The sequence below is a fragment of the Electrophorus electricus genome, unplaced genomic scaffold (assembly GCF_041902795.1).
Source record: "Electrophorus electricus isolate QZ-2024a unplaced genomic scaffold, ASM4190279v1 Scaffold27, whole genome shotgun sequence".
Taxonomy (NCBI): domain Eukaryota; kingdom Metazoa; phylum Chordata; class Actinopteri; order Gymnotiformes; family Gymnotidae; genus Electrophorus; species Electrophorus electricus.
In genome coordinates, this window is record NW_027658550.1 from 4,518,183 (window position 1) to 4,536,309 (window position 18,127).

Genomic DNA, 18,127 nt, shown 5'->3' on the forward strand with positions numbered 1-18,127 from the left:
GAAAAACACAAAAGCAGAAGTGTCACAAGGCGAGAGAAATATAAGTCTGTCTGTTGCAAAGTTATGCTTTAGATCTCACTCGCACTGTGTTGTGAAGTGACATCTCCAGAGCTCTGCATTAATAAAAGGCCACAGGGTAACGCATTGGTTCCTGTCTCTTCTTTCCTGCATCAACGGACACGACATTAACTAATGATATAACAGAATCTGGCCCTTAGCTATTTTATTAGCTTTTTATCAGGGCACGCTTAGTAAAACGTCACATCACTACATCAACCTTTTAAAAAAATTAACAGGCAATCAAATTATTTTGGCTATACTAAAACCTGTCCTGGAGCAATGCCTAGCTAGCTGGATAGCTAACACTAACATGCAAGACTGAGTTTGTTTTGCAGAAGTAGCAGACGCTAAATAGCTGCCTTGTAAAAGAGGTTTGCATTGGGGACTGTTTGTATTTGATGTATGCACGTTAGGTATTATTGCATAACGCTATTTGTGATGTATTTTTGTTTTTCAATCAGTCACATTCTGAGCCAAACTTCTCTTAGCTATCTTGTATCAGTGGAGAACTACTTTTGATGGCATTGTTACTAGCTAACTGTTAGCTAGCAAGGTAACAAGGTAACTCTTTTCAAACAACAAAAAGAAAAAACACTTTACTGTGATTAACAACTATGAATTTACTAAGTTGTGATTGTTTCATAGAAGGTCTGATTAGCTAGCCTAGCTAAAGCTATGTTTGATACGTTTTGATACGTCTAACGACACTGGCATTTTTGGACGAGTAGCTTTATAGTTGCTTAGCTAATGTCACAGAATTAAAAGTAGAATCAGAAGGAAATGTTGAATATTGTGTCATTGCACCAGCCATGAGGCATTAAAGTGTCTGGACAAGAACATAGCTAGCTAGCTAACTGGCTTAGATCACTACTGCAGCTCTCACACCTCCGTTTATTACATCATAATAGGTAATGTGGACTTTATAAGGACCATTGTTGCGTCTGATAACCCGTTCAGAAAAGGTGTTCTTCAGCTGAATGAACAGATACTGAAACGAACACTAAGGAGATCATCCAACATTGAACATATTTCACTAGACACACTAGTGGAAGAGCTGCTGAGGTTCCTGAGCCATGAATTTCCGGCCTACAGCATCTACTCTGGACAGGTATGTCACCGCCTTGCACCAGGATGCAGAGATCCATGAGCATGACTGAGATGTAATTATAACTATATACACCTCATTAGTCTGATGCTAATGAGCACACATGCACACCTGCTGTCCAGTTCTTTAACATCCATATCCATCACCTTGATTTATCTTAGTTAGTTGCTGCTGAAGCTCTGTCTCTCTTTCTCTCTTTCCCCATGCCTCCTTCTCTTCCTGTAGGAGTGTGGATACACCACTGGCGTTGTTGCCTGATGCACCTCCTTTGGAAGAGGACACGGTCCACTGTCAGAACTGGCAGGAGACAGTGGAGCCGCACACACTCGCCTCTCTCGGCTCCCGGGAGATCGAACGGCAGGCTGTCATATATGGTAAAACAGCAAATGTGGTGCACAGCAACTGACTATAAAAGACAACTCCCAGTACACAGTTAACATGTAAAATGAAAAAAAATTATTTACTGATCTAACTTAAACTAAATAGCTACTAAATCTTTTGAACATACAGTATTCTATTTATTATGCACATATGGTAATTCTATCCTGACTCATGAACATGTGGAATTCTGAATTGTGTAACGTTTGTAAGAAATTGTAGTGACTTTGCTATATCCTCTTCCTCAGAGCTGTTCACAACGGAAGCGTCTCACCTGCGGACTCTCAGGGTTCTCGATCAGGTGTTCTTCCAGAAGATGAGGAACCTTTTGACCGTCGAAGAACTTTCCTGTATCTTCCCCAACCTGCCCCAGGTCTACAGTCTTCATGGTCAGTCTCTCTGTGTGCGCGTGTGTGTGCGTGCGTGCAAATCCGCTCCATTTGTCTTAGTGTGTTTTCAAACCTAAATTTCTGAAGCCTACTTGGTGTCTAAATCATAATCAAGATTAAAGAAGTGTAAAAGCCACCCAAACTGGGAATTTAATGACAGAACAATATCAGCTATTGGCACCATGCCATTACTGTGAGCAGGTATGGACTGGAGGCTGTACATGTTGTTTCTGCGGTGGCCTTCATGACACAAGTAGAGTTTTGTTGCCCACTGACACAACTTTCTAACAAACCACATACACACTGGCTCGCTTAAACAGATTCTGTTTTGTGGTGTTGCATTTGTGTTTCAGCGAATCTGTGTGAGTCCATGAAGAGGCTGAGGGACTCTCCTATAGTTCAAGGCATAGGAGACATCATGGTGTCTAGAGTGAGAGCTGGCTAGTGTTACTCCCTTTCTAGTTCACATCATCTTTTGGTGCTGTCTAAAATGAAGTGGTTGTTCTGTGTAGTGTGGGATATACTTGTTGCTTTACTTGATATGTCAGTAGCTAATGTGTTTGTGTGTGTGCGTGTTAGTTTGAAGACGCTGCAGGAGAGGAGTTCCAGGAGCAGGTGTCTCACCTGTGCAGTCAGCAGAGTCAGGCACTGGAGCTCATTAAAAATAAACGCAAAGACCCGCGTTTCGCGCACCTTATACAGGTAACACTTTTTAGAGGTATAAAGCCTTTGGACAAACCTACAAACACTAGAGCTTCTGCCATATTTGTTAGTGGGCTGGGTTGTGAATTGGTTGACCCATATTTTGAATTGGAGACTATCCAGTCTTTTAGATTTGACTTTTATTGCAGCACATAACTTCTAGTGATGCTGTTTTAGGTATAAATTGGTGTTGCAGTCAACAGAATCCACATTTGGACTTAGATGTCCTTGGCTCATTCGTGTGTGTGTGTGTGTGTGTGTGTTAGGAATGTGAAGCCAGCCCTCACTGCCGCCGACTACAGTTAAAGGACCTTCTAGTGTCTGAGATGCAGAGACTCACCAAATACCCCTTGCTGCTGGATAACATCATCAGACACACAGAAGGCATGTATAGAAACACTCACATACAATGTATTGAACCATGAAAACACTTCAGTATACACACACATACCAGCTTACCAAGGAGGCAAGCACACACACCCTTTCTCCTGGATTAACACTAGTATGTGCCCCCACAACAGCTGGTTCTCCAGACCTGCAGCCATTGCTGAGGGCACAGGCGTGCTGCCGTGGGATACTACGAGCTGTCAATGAGGTCGTCAGGGAGACGGAGCACCGGCGACAGCTCAGCCGTTATCAGCGCAGGCTAGACTTGTCCCCTCTGGAGAGGCAGGCCAGTCCTGTCGCTGCTCAGTTCAAGGTACGGCCTTACTATGTATCCACCATCTGCCTTCCAAACAGCTTCTCTGGTCTTGGAGCACCTGATCCAGAGTATGAATTATTAACTATATTCTTTTTCTATGTAGAATCTGGACCTGACCACTAAAAAACTGATCCACGAAGGACCGTTGACTTGGAAAGTTAACAAAGATAAAGCTATAGGTAAGAGATCATCACAGCTGAACAAATCACTGTTAACTCTGGGGAATGCAGCTATTGAGAGCATGGTGCTATGCTGACTTGGAGTTATTTGGTTCCCTGCTACCTCACACATGACATGGTCTGAATAACTGTGTGTGTGTGTGTGTGTGTGTGTGTGTGTGTGTACACCTGCATCTGCCTGTATGTTCATACGTGTGTATACACATGTTTCAAGGACTTTTAATGTGAATGGATGCTTTCAGTGATCTGTGTGCAAGCTTGCATACATTTTTGTTTTTCCTCTTGCAAATGATTACTTGACAGGTCCATTCTCACTCTGTGTGTGTGTGTGTGTGTGTGTGTGTGTGTGTGTGTGTGTGTGTTCCAGACATTCATGCTCTGCTTCTCTCAGACATGTTGGTGCTACTCCAAAGGGGTTCAGGTGACCGTTTGATCTTGCGATGTCCAGCGCGCTCACTGGGTGGGGTTTGGGGTAGGAACACGGACCTCAAAACCCCCTTTTGCCCCGTTGTTCGCTTGGATTCATCTCTTGTCAGATCTGTGGCTACAGGTATATTTGTAGTTATTCTTACAGCTATGAATAGCCAGAATAGATGAATGGGTCTGGAATAACTATGTCTTTATTTTATTTTTAAAAAATTAAGAAGCCAGTTAGAAATTGCATGTGGGTTAGTTTGAATACATTGTTTGACAACCTGCTCTTCTCTATCAGATAACAAGGCCTTGTATGTGATCAGTACATCAGAGAGACAGATATACGAGCTGGTGGCTGGGACTTCCTCTGAGAAAAACACGTGAGTTTGTTTTTTTGTCTCTCTCTGACCCACCATCTTCTCATCAAGGTCAACCAGTCAGCACTGCTGTGTCTGTTTTGTGATAACATTTATGGTGTCAGGCCATTTATGTTCAGATGATTTTAACAACATTGTGCTGTTGTAGAAATTGGGACCTGATGGCTTTAGCGATGTTTCCACAGATGGAAGAACCTGTTAGAAAAGACCATCTCCTCGGCCTCTGGAGGCAGTGAAGCCACCAAGCAAGGATCAACAGCTATCCCAACTGACCAATCAGAAGCCTACATGCATACTGGTGGGCAGGGTTATGTGGGAGGACGAGCTAAAATGGCTGATGCTGCTCTTCAAGATGGTAAGAATTTGTTACACTCCGTTACACAGTCATTGTTGCACTATGATAGTTAAACAGTATATTTCTGGTGGTGGTGGTGGTGGTGTTTTTATAAATAGAATTTTAGCAGGCTCAGATATTTACCAACTTTTTTGCACCCTTTGTGTTCTGCCAGTCAGGACACTAAGACTGTTGATCCTTGGATCCTTGGATCCTTTAGAGGCTGCCAGTCAGAAGCAGAAAGTGACATCATTGTCCTCACAGCAAGAAGGGCAGGAGATGCCTTGCCAGTCACCAAAAGGCCGTTCACACCTGGAGATGCTGAGGCATGAAACGAGGCCCTGCCAATCACGAGCAAGCATACGGCAGCGCATGATAAAAAATGTGGATGGAATCTTTCAATCAATGAAGGGGCTGATGAAAAACCTGCATCAGCTTAGGGTAAAGTGGATATATTACTCACGCTCTCTCAAACACACACACACACACACACACACACACACTATCATTGCAGCTAGCTAGCACTTTCATGTTATGTTTTAAAAGAATGGCTTTGTGCACTTGTGAGATCCTGGTTAACTCCTTGTTTTCATTTTCATAGGAGATTGAAGCACTGTAGACTGCTCACAATGGTGAGAAAAAAGTCACCTGTCAGTCAGTTCAGATGACACCATCCATGGGTCTTCCTCCATTATCAGGACACCATCTATTTATCTTGGGTCGAGCGATGGTAAGTGTGTCAAAGAAGCCATTTATAAATACTGGGGCTAAACCTGTTTAATGCTGTACCACAATTCTTTTTGATTGTACCAAACAAAAAGATCTAGTCTGGAATCACTAGAATAATTTGGGGTTGAGTTTAAATGGAGCACACAGTTGAATATTAAAACATCACCGCAGATCTTGGGTCTTGCTATTGCCAGACTGAAAACTGGCCTTCAAACCTGTAGCAATTCCCAATTTTAACTTTAAGAATTTTATGTATTTATTTGAATAATGTTTAGTATTGATTTTGGAGTTGATGTAATTATGTTGCTTATGGTGTACTACCCCTGCAGACTGTGGCAATTGTATGGTCATCTTTCCAACCTGTTTAGGTAACGAAGAAGGGCCAACAGAACCAGTTCAGCCCAAGATCCATTCTACAGGATTTTGATTTATTACACGAGACATTGTAAAGAGTTTTACTTACACATTTGAAACATGAACACACACATACTAAGGGTGTGGCATTCCTGCCATTTCATACATCCTGTGTAGCTCTTTACTAGAATCCCAGCATGCCTTTCTCCTGGGAGAAACCTGCAAATATTGTATTGTCTGCAACTGAGAAGAGAGACAGGACAGACGAACCTTCAGCTCATGCACCGAGTTGGAATAAAAAGCATTCAAATGAAAGTCCAGATATGTGAGGTGTTTTTTTTTTTATTAGGTAAAGCTAAAGTTGGAACAAGGGAACTGAGGTGACAGTTTAAAAAAAAAAGAGTCAATGAAGATGAAGAAATGGAACTAAAATGAGACTGAAAATGTATGGCTGAGGAAATGAATCTGCCCATTAAAGGGACCCCCCCCAAGCACTTTACCCAATACATGTATGTTAATACTCACTCACTTCATCATTGACAAACTGGCAACCCAACAGGTGCCATTTTGCTCGAGGACCCATAATCAGCCCATGTCAACTTGACCCAAGATTGTGGCTCTCTTCGCCTTATGGAATGTGTGGATGGGTGACTTAAACAAATTCAGGTTCTTTTTCACTGGGACCCCTGCAAGACACATGGGCTCCAAGAGAGTATTTTGCATTAATATCATCATATGTCTATGTTGTATCCTTTATTTTATAAATTAACACTATGCGAGAGCAAAGAATAAAGAGTGTGGAAGGAGTTTATTTTATTTCTTTAAGCGTTCTACAGAATAGAAAATAAAGGTTTGGCCTCTCTTTACGCACAATGGATAAGGCAGGGCGTACTGGGATTGCCATTGTGTTGTGGCAAGACATCATCTTCACTGCTCATTACTGTATACTTATTTGTGCAGCCCTGTTCTGGACTGACTCCTGTCAACATTGCAGGGAACAAAAAGGAACATATTTGTTGTCTGATATCATGTCATTACCTATGAAGGGGCACCTTCTGTGTAGTGTAAATACTGTGAAGCTCGTCCCTCACCTCTTGAAATGGCTCAGTGATGCCAGGGTTGGTTTTTGACACATATGAAAGGATTTATACTTTGATCTGTTAAGATGTTGGTAGAAGTGGCTCCTTTACACTGACTCCAGTTTGGCCTTTGTTGTATAATGGCTAATGTTATGGTTCAAAAAAGAATGAAATTGTCCAAGATCAGTGTTAAGGACCAGGTTCTACCTTAATCTAGCTGCATCTGGATGCTAATAGCCTAATGCTAGATTATGCCATCACATTTCCCTTTTATAAACTAACCTGTGAAAGGGAGAAGGAAGAATGGCCCTCTATCCTGTGTGGCTTTCCCACTCCCATGTGTTGGGACTGTTTTGAGGGTCGTTGGTGTAATTGGATTTTGGGGTGAATGTGGACCGGGCTTTGACAATTGACAAAATGTATAGAGCGGCTGGTCCATTTTTGGCTTTGTATGCAAGCATCAAGATTTCAAATCTGATGTGGTCAGTTACTTCATACTGCCAATGAAGTGAGCGCAGCAGTGGAGTGACATATGAATTTAGGAAGATTGAAGACCAGTGATGCAGCTGCATTATGGACAAGTTGTAGAGGGCTGATGGCTCTTAGAGGAAGACCAGCAAGTAGCGAGTTGCAGTAGTTTAGCTTTGAGATTACAAAAGACTGCACAATTACCTGGGCAGCTTCCTGTGAAAGAAAGGGCCGAATCCTTCGTATGCTACAAAGGAGAAATCTGCAAGACCAGGTCAGATTTGAAATATGAGTAGAGAATGACAACTGGTTGTCCAAAGTTATGCCCAGGCTACGAGCAGCTTCAGATAGTGATACCAGGGAGTTCTCGATGTACATAAGCTCGGCTTTACTGGGGTTGAGCCTCAAGTGGTGGCTGTCATCCATGACACAATGTCAGTCAAGCATGCTGAGATAAGTCTGGAGACCTGCGTATCGGAGGGTGGGAAAGAAAGAAATAATTGGGTGTCATCAGCATAGCAGTGGTAGGAAAAGCCATGAGAAGATATTACATCACCAAGAGAACAGGTATACAAAGAGAAGAGGGCCTAATACTGAGCCCTGGGGGACACCAGAGGAGAGTCTACATGGATTGGAAGTGGATCCTTTCCATGTTACCTGATAGGACTGAAAAAACTGGAATCAGATTGTGAGCTAAGAAAGGGGGAGAGAGACAAGTACTCATGCATGTGAGCACACAGCTAGACAACATGGAAAAAAGACACCCAACATGCACCCAACATGCAGCAGGAGTGGCTAAAGCCATACAGAAAACAGCGCATCTGGTAATGGGACATCCAATCACGGTACTAACCACACACAGTGTAATAGCATACGTGAACTCACAAGCCTTCGCCTTGACAGCACTAAGGCAACAGAGGATCAGCAAAATTTTGGAAGCACCACACATCACGTACACGCATGAACGAATCAACATGGCAGACATGATGGGAGGAGAAGAGCCTCATCAGTGCGAACAGGAAGTCAAAAAGCAGGAGAAGGTGAGACCAGACCTAGAAGGAGAACCAATTCCAGGAGCAGGGAACATGTTCACCGATGGATGTGGATTTAGAGGACCATACGGGGATATAAAAGCAGGGTGTGCAGTGGTGGCAGAAACACAGGGAGAAGTAGATGAATTTTGGACGGTGAAAGCAGAAAGGCTGAAAGGTTAGCAATCAGCACAGCGAGCTGAGGTAATGGCAGTAGTGGAGGCCTTGAAGTTAGCAAAGGGCAAGGAAGTGAATATTTATACTGACTCTGCTTACACGGTAGGGGCAGCACATGTGGAGCTAAGACAATGGATGAGAGCAGGGTTTAGGACAGCGGGAAACAAACCAATTAAACATGAGGCAGAAATGAGGGAGCTGGCAAAGGCCTTGCAGGGACCAGAAAGAGTAGCTATCATAAAGTGCAGGGGACATGTAGAGTATGTCAACAGTACAATCCCAAACCTACAATTAAGGTGGCACCCGGTAAGTATCCGTTGTCATTAACACCAGGGGAAGAGATAGTAAATGACTACACAGACATGGTGGACTCAGCACAGGGGTACACGTACGTATTGATGCGCGTAGACAACTACACAGGGTGGACGGAAGCGTGGCCAACAAAACGGGAAGACAGTGCTTCAGTGGTAAAGTTCCTGGTGAACCAGTACATTCCTCACCATGGGTTTCCGAGAAAGGTGAGATCAGATAATGGCACTCATTTTACAGCGCGCAATTTGCAGGAGTTAGAGAAAATGCTGGGTCTGAAACATTCATTTGTGGCAGTGTATCATCCTCAGTCTCAAGGTAAGGTGGAAAGGATGAATCTAAATGTGAAAAACAAAGTGGCCAAAATCTGTGCACAGACAAAATTAAATTGGGTTGACGCCTTCCCTTTGGCATTAATGCAAATGAGATGTTCAGTAAATGCAACAACTGGTTTTACCCCTTTTGAATTGCAGACAGGTCGAGGATTTCCAGGACCCCAGGGACCCTTAACAATAAATGAGAAAACAAAAACATCTCACACACACATCATACTTTAATGAATTGCAAAGTATCGTTTCAGCTTTCTCCACGCAGGAGGGGGACCGGACGGGGAGCAGACAGAGAAAATGGAGTGAGCCGAGGTGGACAGGTCCATTCCAGGTGACAGAAAGAACCAGCCACGCCGTAGGCCTGAAGGGTAAAGGGGAAACATGGTTTCATCTGAGCCAGTGCGCCGCCACAGTGTCACGGCAGAGGAGTCTGCAAGAGACAGCAAGGGACCTTTCTGAAACATCACCTAACTCACCTGACCCGGACGGATCAGGTGTTCACTCCCACACAGAAGGGGCAGAATAATCCCCGGGAGCAAAAGGGTGAAGGTAGTCCACCCTTAGAACCCGAAGTAAGAATAACAGAACACCAGTGATGACTTCTGGACAATTGTGTTGTTTGATTATTTGTTGGTGTATTGTGTTGTGTGTTTCCATTTACAGTTTGGTCACGCTTGGGTTAAATAATAGCATGGCAGTAGGAAAGGATTAAAACATTAAGAACAAGACGGTGAAGCAGAATGGGGGTAGAGATTGGTGGATGTGTAGCATGTGCAGCCACAAGACCCAGACTTATAACAACCCCGGCACCCCTATTCCCACAAAAAGACCCCAAGGGTTATGTGTGCATGATTGGCCTGACTAAGGAAAGAAACCCTAAGAATTGTGACACTTTGAGCGTTATTTTCCCCCCCATCAGTAACAGAACTAGAACAGGACTATTTTCACCCAAAAAGGGGGAGGGGAACTACACTTGCTTCGTTAGAAGTTCAAGCACACCTCAAGTACGCTTGGGGCACATCCCGGCGGTGTAACCGCACAGTCACTGGGAACGAGTCTGTGGGTTCATGGGCACGAGCAGGATTGTATGATTATTGTGGAAGGATGACTTTGGTTGTTAACATGCCAGAGAACTCGGAGGGGACATGCGCCATGGTCAGGTTAGCAGCTCCTTTATTACTGATAGGCAAAAAACTACACAGGGACCCGGTAACTGATGCAGCAAGACAGAAGCGAAAGGCAAACCATTTTGATTTAACAAGGAATACCCCCACATACATAGATGCAATAGAAATACCTCGTGGAGTTCCGGACAGGTATAAGTTAGCAGACCAGATAGCAGGGGGATTTGAGAATATTCCGATACTTTCCGCATTATTCCCCATTACTCCAAATAAAAATGTGGATCGGATTAACTATGTACATTATAATGTCCTCAGGCTAGCCAACCTGACTAGGGATGCAGTGCAAGGACTTAGAGATCAGCTGGGACCAACCTCACTGATGGCGGTGCAAAATCGTATGGCATGAGATATGTTGTTGGCGGAAAAGGGGGGCGTCTGCGCTATGCTTGAGGATATGTGTTGTACATTCATTCCTAATAATACCGCTCCGGATGGGTCAGTTAGTAGAGCATTGGATGGTTTGAAGACCCTATCAGAGGAAATGCATGAGAATTCAGGCATAAACAACCAGTTGGAATCCTGGATGGTGAGCCGGTTCGGTCAGTGGAAAGACTTAATTGTGTCATTGATGGTTTCATTAGCCACATTCACGGGAATTGCTGTGACATGCGGGTGCTGCTGTATTCCATGTATTAGGGCGTTAATGGTTAGACTAATCTCAGCTATGATAGAAAGGAAAGATGTGCATGAGGGTACCACGATGATGCTACTGATACAGGGGGAAAGGGACGTAGAGACAGGAGATGCCAGAATAAAGGAGTGTGATTGGTGATCTCTTTGTAGAGATCAAAAGGGGCAATTGTGGGGTTTCAGAAATTAAATGAATGCTAAGCTTACACTAGTAGAGAATAATGCGCAGAATGGAATAGGACTAATCCTTGAATAAATAAAATAATTACTGTATGTCCAGACATAACAGGAAATGCCCTAGACGTGCATATGTGTGATTATGCAAGAAGACACGTGTACGAGACGGTCAAACAGAGGTGACGGCTGAGATGGAAAAACACAAAAGCAGAAGTGTCACAAGGCGAGAGAAATATAAGTCTGTCTGTTGCAAAGTTATGCTTTAGATCTCACTCGCACTGTGTTGTGAAGTGACATCTCCAGAGCTCTGCATTAATAAAAGGTCACAGGCTAACGCACTGGTTCCTGTCTCTTCTTTCCTGCGTCAACGGACACGACATTAACTAATGATATAACAGAATCTGGCCCTTAGCTATTTTATTAGCTTTTTATCAGGGCACGCTTAGTAGAACGTCACATCACTACATCAACCTTTTAAAAAAATTAACAGGCAATCAAATTATTTTGGCTATACTAAAACCTGTCCTGGAGCAATGCCTAGCTAGCTGGATAGCTAACACTAACATGCAAGACTGAGTTTGTTTTGCAGAAGTAGCAGACGCTAAATAGCTGCCTTGTAAAAGAGGTTTGCATTGGGGACTGTTTGTATTTGATGTATGCACGTTAGGTATTATTGCATAACGCTATTTGTGATGTATTTTTGTTTTTCAATCAGTCACATTCTGAGCCAAACTTCTCTTAGCTATCTTGTATCAGTGGAGAACTACTTTTGATGGCATTGTTACTAGCTAACTGTTAGCTAGCAAGGTAACAAGGTAACTGTTTTCAAACAACAAAAAGAAACTGGCTTAACTAGCTAACTGGCTTAGATCAGTACTGCAGCTCCCACACCTCGGTTTATTACATCATAATAGGTAATGTGGACTTTTTAAGGACCATTGTTGTGTGTGATAACCCGTTCAGAAAAGGTGTTCTTGATGAACCGATACTGAAACGAACACTAAAGAGATCATCCAACATTGAACATATTTCACTAGACACACTAGTGGAAGAGCTGCTGAGGTTCCTGAGCCATGAATGTCCGGCCTCCAGCATCTACTCTGGACAGGTATGTCACCGCCTTGCAGCAGGACGCAGAGATCCATGAGCATGACTGAGATGTAATTATAACTATATACACCTCATTAGTCTGATGCTAATGAGCACACATGCACACCTGCTGTCCAGTTCTTTAACATCCATATCCATCACCTTGATTTATCTTAGTTAGTTGCTGCTGAAGCTCTGTCTCTCTTTCTCTCTTTCCCCATGCCTCCTTCCCTTCCTGTAGGAGTGTGGATACACCACTGGCGTTGTTGGCTGATGCACCTGCTTTGGAAGAGGACACGGTCCACTGTCAGAACTGGCAGGAGACAGTGGAGCCGCACACACTCGCCTCTCTCGGCTCCCGGGAGATCGAACGGCAGGCTGTCATATATGGTAAAACAGCAAATGTGGTGCACAGCAACTGACTATAAAAGACAACTCCCAGTACACAGTTAATATGTAAAATGAAAAAAAATTATTTACTGATCTAACTTAAACTAAATAGCTACTAAATCTTTTGAACATGCAGTATTCTATTTATTATGCACATATGGTAATTCTATCCTGACTCATGAACATGTGGAATTCTGAATTGTGTAACGTTTGTAAGAAATTGTAGTGACTTTGCTATATCCTCTTCCTCAGAGCTGTTCACAACGGAAGCGTCTCACCTGCGGACTCTCAGGGTTCTCGATCAGGTGTTCTTCCAGAAGATGAGGAACCTTTTGACCGTCGAAGAACTTTCCTGTGTCTTCCCCAACCTGCCCCAGGTCTACAGTCTTCATGGTCAGTCTCTCTGTGTGCGCGCGTGTGTGCGTGCGTGCAAATCCCCTCCATTTGTCTTAGTGTGTTTTCAAACCTAAATTTCTGAAGCCTACTTGGTGTCTAAATCATAATCAAGATTAAAGAAGTGTAAAACCCACCCAACCTGGGAATTTAATGACAGAACAATATCAGCTATTGGCACCATGCCATTACTGTGAGCAGGTATGGACTGGAGGCTGTACATGTTGTTTCTGCGGTGGCCTTCATGACACAAGTAGAGTTTTGTTGCCCACTGACACAACTTTCTAACAAACCACATACACACTGGCTCGCTTAAACAGATTCTGTTTTGTGGTGTTGCATTTGTGTTTCAGCGAATCTGTGTGAGTCCATGAAGAGGCTGAGGGACTCTCCTATAGTTCAAGGCATAGGAGACATCATGGTGTCTAGAGTGAGAGCTGGCTAGTGTTACTCCCTTTCTAGTTCACATCATCTTTTGGTGCTGTCTAAAATGAAGTGGTTGTTCTGTGTAGTGTGGGATATACTTGTTGCTTTACTTGATATGTCAGTAGCTCATGTGTTTGTGTGTGTGCGTGTTAGTTTGAAGACGCTGCAGGAGAGGAGTTCCAGGAGCAGGTGTCTCACCTGTGCAGTCAGCAGAGTCAGGCACTGGAGCTCATTAAAAATAAACGCAAAGACCCGCGTTTCGCGCACCTTATACAGGTAACACTTTTTAGAGGTATAAAGCCTTTGGACAAACCTACAAACACTAGAGCTTCTGCCATATTTGTTAGTGGGCTGGGTTGTGAATTGGTTGACCCATATTTTGAATTGGAGACTATCCAGTCTTTTAGATTTGACTTTTATTGCAGCACATAACTTCTAGTGATGCTGTTTTAGGTATAAATTGGTGTTGCAGTCAACAGAATCCACATTTGGACTTAGATGTCCTTGGCTCATTCGTGTGTGTGTGTGTGTGTGTGTTAGGAATGTGAAGCCAGCCCTCACTGCCGCCGACTACAATTAAAGGACCTTCTAGTGTCTGAGATGCAGAGACTCACCAAATACCCCTTGCTGCTGGATAACATCATCAGACACACAGAAGGCATGTATAGAAACACTCACATACAATGTATTGAACCATGAAAACACTTCAGTATACACACACATACCAGCTTACCAAGGAGGCAAGCACACACACCCTTTCTCCTGGATTAACACTAGTATGTGCCCCCACAACAGCTGGTTCTCCAGACCTGCAGCCATTGCTGAGGGCACAGGCGTGCTGCCGTGGGATACTACGAGCTGTCAATGAGGTCGTCAGGGAGACGGAGCACCGGCGACAGCTCAGCCGTTATCAGCGCAGGCTAGACTTGTCCCCTCTGGAGAGGCAGGCCAGTCCTGTCGCTGCTCAGTTCAAGGTACGGCCTTACTATGTATCCACCATCTGCCTTCCAAACAGCTTCTCTGGTCTTGGAGCACCTGATCCAGAGTATGAATTATTAACTATATTCTTTTTCTATGTAGAATCTGGACCTGACCACTAAAAAACTGATCCACGAAGGACGGTTGACTTGGAAAGTTAACAAAGATAAAGCTATAGGTAAGAGATCATCACAGCTGAACAAATCACTGTTAACTCTGGGGAATGCAGCTATTGAGAGCATGGTGCTATGCTGACTTGGAGTTATTTGGTTCCCTGCTACCTCACACATGACATGGTCTGAATAACTGTGTGTGTGTGTGTGTGTGTGTGTGTGTGTGTGTACATCTGCATCTGCCTGTATGTTCATACGTGTGTATACACATGTTTCAAGGACTTTTAATGTGAATGGATGCTTTCAGTGATCTGTGTGCAAGCTTGCATACATTTTTGTTTTTCCTCTTGCAAATGATTACTTGACAGGTCCATTCTCACTCTGTGTGTGTGTGTGTGTTCCAGACATTCATGCTCTGCTTCTCTCAGACATGTTGGTGCTACTCCAAAGGGGTTCAGGTGACCGTTTGATCTTGCGATGTCCAGCGCGCTCACTGGGTGGGGTTTGGGGTAGGAACACGGACCTCAAAACCCCCTTTTGCCCCGTTGTTCGCTTGGATTCATCTCTTGTCAGATCTGTGGCTACAGGTATATTTGTAGTTATTCTTACAGCTATGAATAGCCAGAATAGATGAATGGGTCTGGAATAACTATGTCTTTATTTTATTTTTAAAAAATTAAGAAGCCAGTTAGAAATTGCATGTGGGTTAGTTTGAATACATTGTTTGACAACCTGCTCTTCTCTATCAGATAACAAGGCCTTGTATGTGATCAGTACATCAGAGAGACAGATATACGAGCTGGTGGCTGGGACTTCCTCTGAGAAAAACACGTGAGTTTGTTTTTTTGTCTCTCTCTGACCCACCATCTTCTCATCAAGGTCAACCAGTCAGCACTGCTGTGTCTGTTTTGTGATAACATTTATGGTGTCAGGCCATTTATGTTCAGATGATTTTAACAACATTGTGCTGTTGTAGAAATTGGGACCTGATGGCTTTAGCGATGTTTCCACAGATGGAAGAACCTGTTAGAAAAGACCATCTCCTCGGCCTCTGGAGGCAGTGAAGCCACCAAGCAAGGATCAACAGCTATCCCAACTGACCAATCAGAAGCCTACATGCATACTGGTGGGCAGGGTTATGTGGGAGGACGAGCTAAAATGGCTGATGCTGCTCTTCAAGATGGTAAGAATTTGTTACACTCCGTTACACAGTCATTGTTGCACTATGATAGTTAAACAGTATATTTCTGGTGGTGGTGGTGGTGGTGTTTTTATAAATAGAATTTTAGCAGGCTCAGATATTTACCAACTTTTTTGCACCCTTTGTGTTCTGCCAGTCAGGACACTAAGACTGTTGATCCTTGGATCCTTGGATCCTTTAGAGGCTGCCAGTCAGAAGCAGAAAGTGACATCATTGTCCTCACAGCAAGAAGGGCAGGAGATGCCTTGCCAGTCACCAAAAGGCCGTTCACACCTGGAGATGCTGAGGCATGAAACGAGGCCCTGCCAATCACGAGCAAGCATACGGCAGCGCATGATAAAAAATGTGGATGGAATCTTTCAAAGAATGGAGGGACTGATGAAAAAGCTGCATCAGCTTAGGGTAAAGTGGATATATTACTCACTCTCTCTCAAACACACACACACACACACATACACACACACACACACACTATCATTGCAGCTAACTAGCACTTTTATGTTATGTTTTAAAAGTATGGCTTTGTGCACTTGTGAGATCCTGGTTAACTCCTTGTTTTCATTTTCATAGGAGATTGAAGCACTGTAGACTGCTCACAATGGTGAGAAAAAAGTCACCTGTCAGTCAGTTCAGATGACACCATCCATGCGTCTTCCTCCATTATCAGGACACCATCTATTTATCTTGGGTCGAGCGATGGTAAGTGTGTCAAAGAAGCAATTTATAAATACTGGGGCTAAATCTGTTTAATGCTGTACCACAATTCTTTTTGATTGTACCAAAAAAAAAGCTCTAGTCTGGAATCACTGGGATTATTTTGGGTTGAGTTTAAATGGAGCCCACTGTTATCACTCATAATCCGGTTTCAGTTGTGAACTGTCTTTTGTGATGTTTCTTTAACCCAGTCCCCCACTGCGAGTAAGCCTGAAAGGCTGGGCCAGGCCAGCACTGAATGCGTAGACTGCTCATGCAGTCCTCCACCAACGAGCTGCTCACATGCCTGGGTGTGTTCTTGTGCCGGCGTTGCTGCCTGCTGAAGGACCTGACTGCTGACGAGCCTGTGCAGTGGCTGCGCATTGTGGACCGCTACGTGACACTGACAGAATGGCAGGAGCAAAGCTTCCTCATTCCAAGCACCGTGGTCTTTCTCTACATGCTGTGCCGCGACATCATTTCAGCTGAGGTGGCCACCAAGGAGGAGCTGCAGGCCGTCCTGCTCACATGCTTGTATGTGTCTTGCTCCTACATGTGTGAGGAGATCAGCTACCCAGCCAAAGCTTTCCTGGTGGAGGAAAACAAAGGGGCCTTCTGGGCCCGATCCCTGGACATTGCTAACCGCATGAGTGGCAAGATGCTGCAGATTAACAATGACCCGCAGTATTTTTGGCAGGTCTTCACTGACCTGAAGAACAAGATGGTTCATTAAAGGATTAAATAATAAAATATTTTATTAATTAAACATTTTGTTAAAAATTAATTTTAGTTAAAAAAAAAAAAAAAACCACATAACTGCAAAGTCAGTTGTTATAATGTGTGATGTAATTTCTCCCCACCTAGTGTTATTACATCTCCTAATCTTACCAAAAATGTGCCACTTGATTATAGTTATGTTAACTTGATATCAAAGATGTCAAAAGCAGCTTTTAATGTCAGCTGATGGTTGTTGGCATAAGCATTTATAAATGTTCAAGTATGTTTATGTCAATTGTCATTAAGGGCTTATGTTGGAGTCATCTAGCACTCTGAACAGTGCCCTTCAGTAATGTTAGCCAAATTTCTTATCTGTACCATCAAATGAGCTCCACTAGACCTAATCTGCCATACGACAGCACTCAAACACTGCCAGTTTGAAGTGGTTCTGCTGTGCCCCACAACTTTAGATATGTCTCCCTATTCTGAGGGAAAACATTTATTTTCAGAAAATGAATTCTATACTCAGCTCAGCAGTGAGAATACTGTGAAGTAAGAACTGAAGCCTGAACCAGGCCTAAAAGCTATTTAACTTTGTGGCTCAAGGTGAAGATGCTCTGACATGCAAAACAGCTCTCTGATGTATTGTGGTTGGGTGGAATGAGTCTTTGATAACTAAGATTGTAACTAAGATTGAAACTGCTCACTGCACTACAACAAGTACACAAGGTGTAATGAACTTGCTATGAGAATGATCTCAGTAAGTAACTCAAAAAGGATAGGCTCATCATAATGCATTAGCTAACATTCGGCAGTAACGTTAGAAACATTAGAAAACGTTAGAAAACGGTTTTTTTGTAACGTTAGAAAAAAGATGTACAGTTCTAACAATTTATTTAAGATGCCACACCTTAAACATTTAAAGTTATTGTTATTTACAGTAAATTTATTATAATGCAAAATAATTTTAAATGTTATTACAATGACCTCATGAACTATTGCACAATTATTTTACAAGG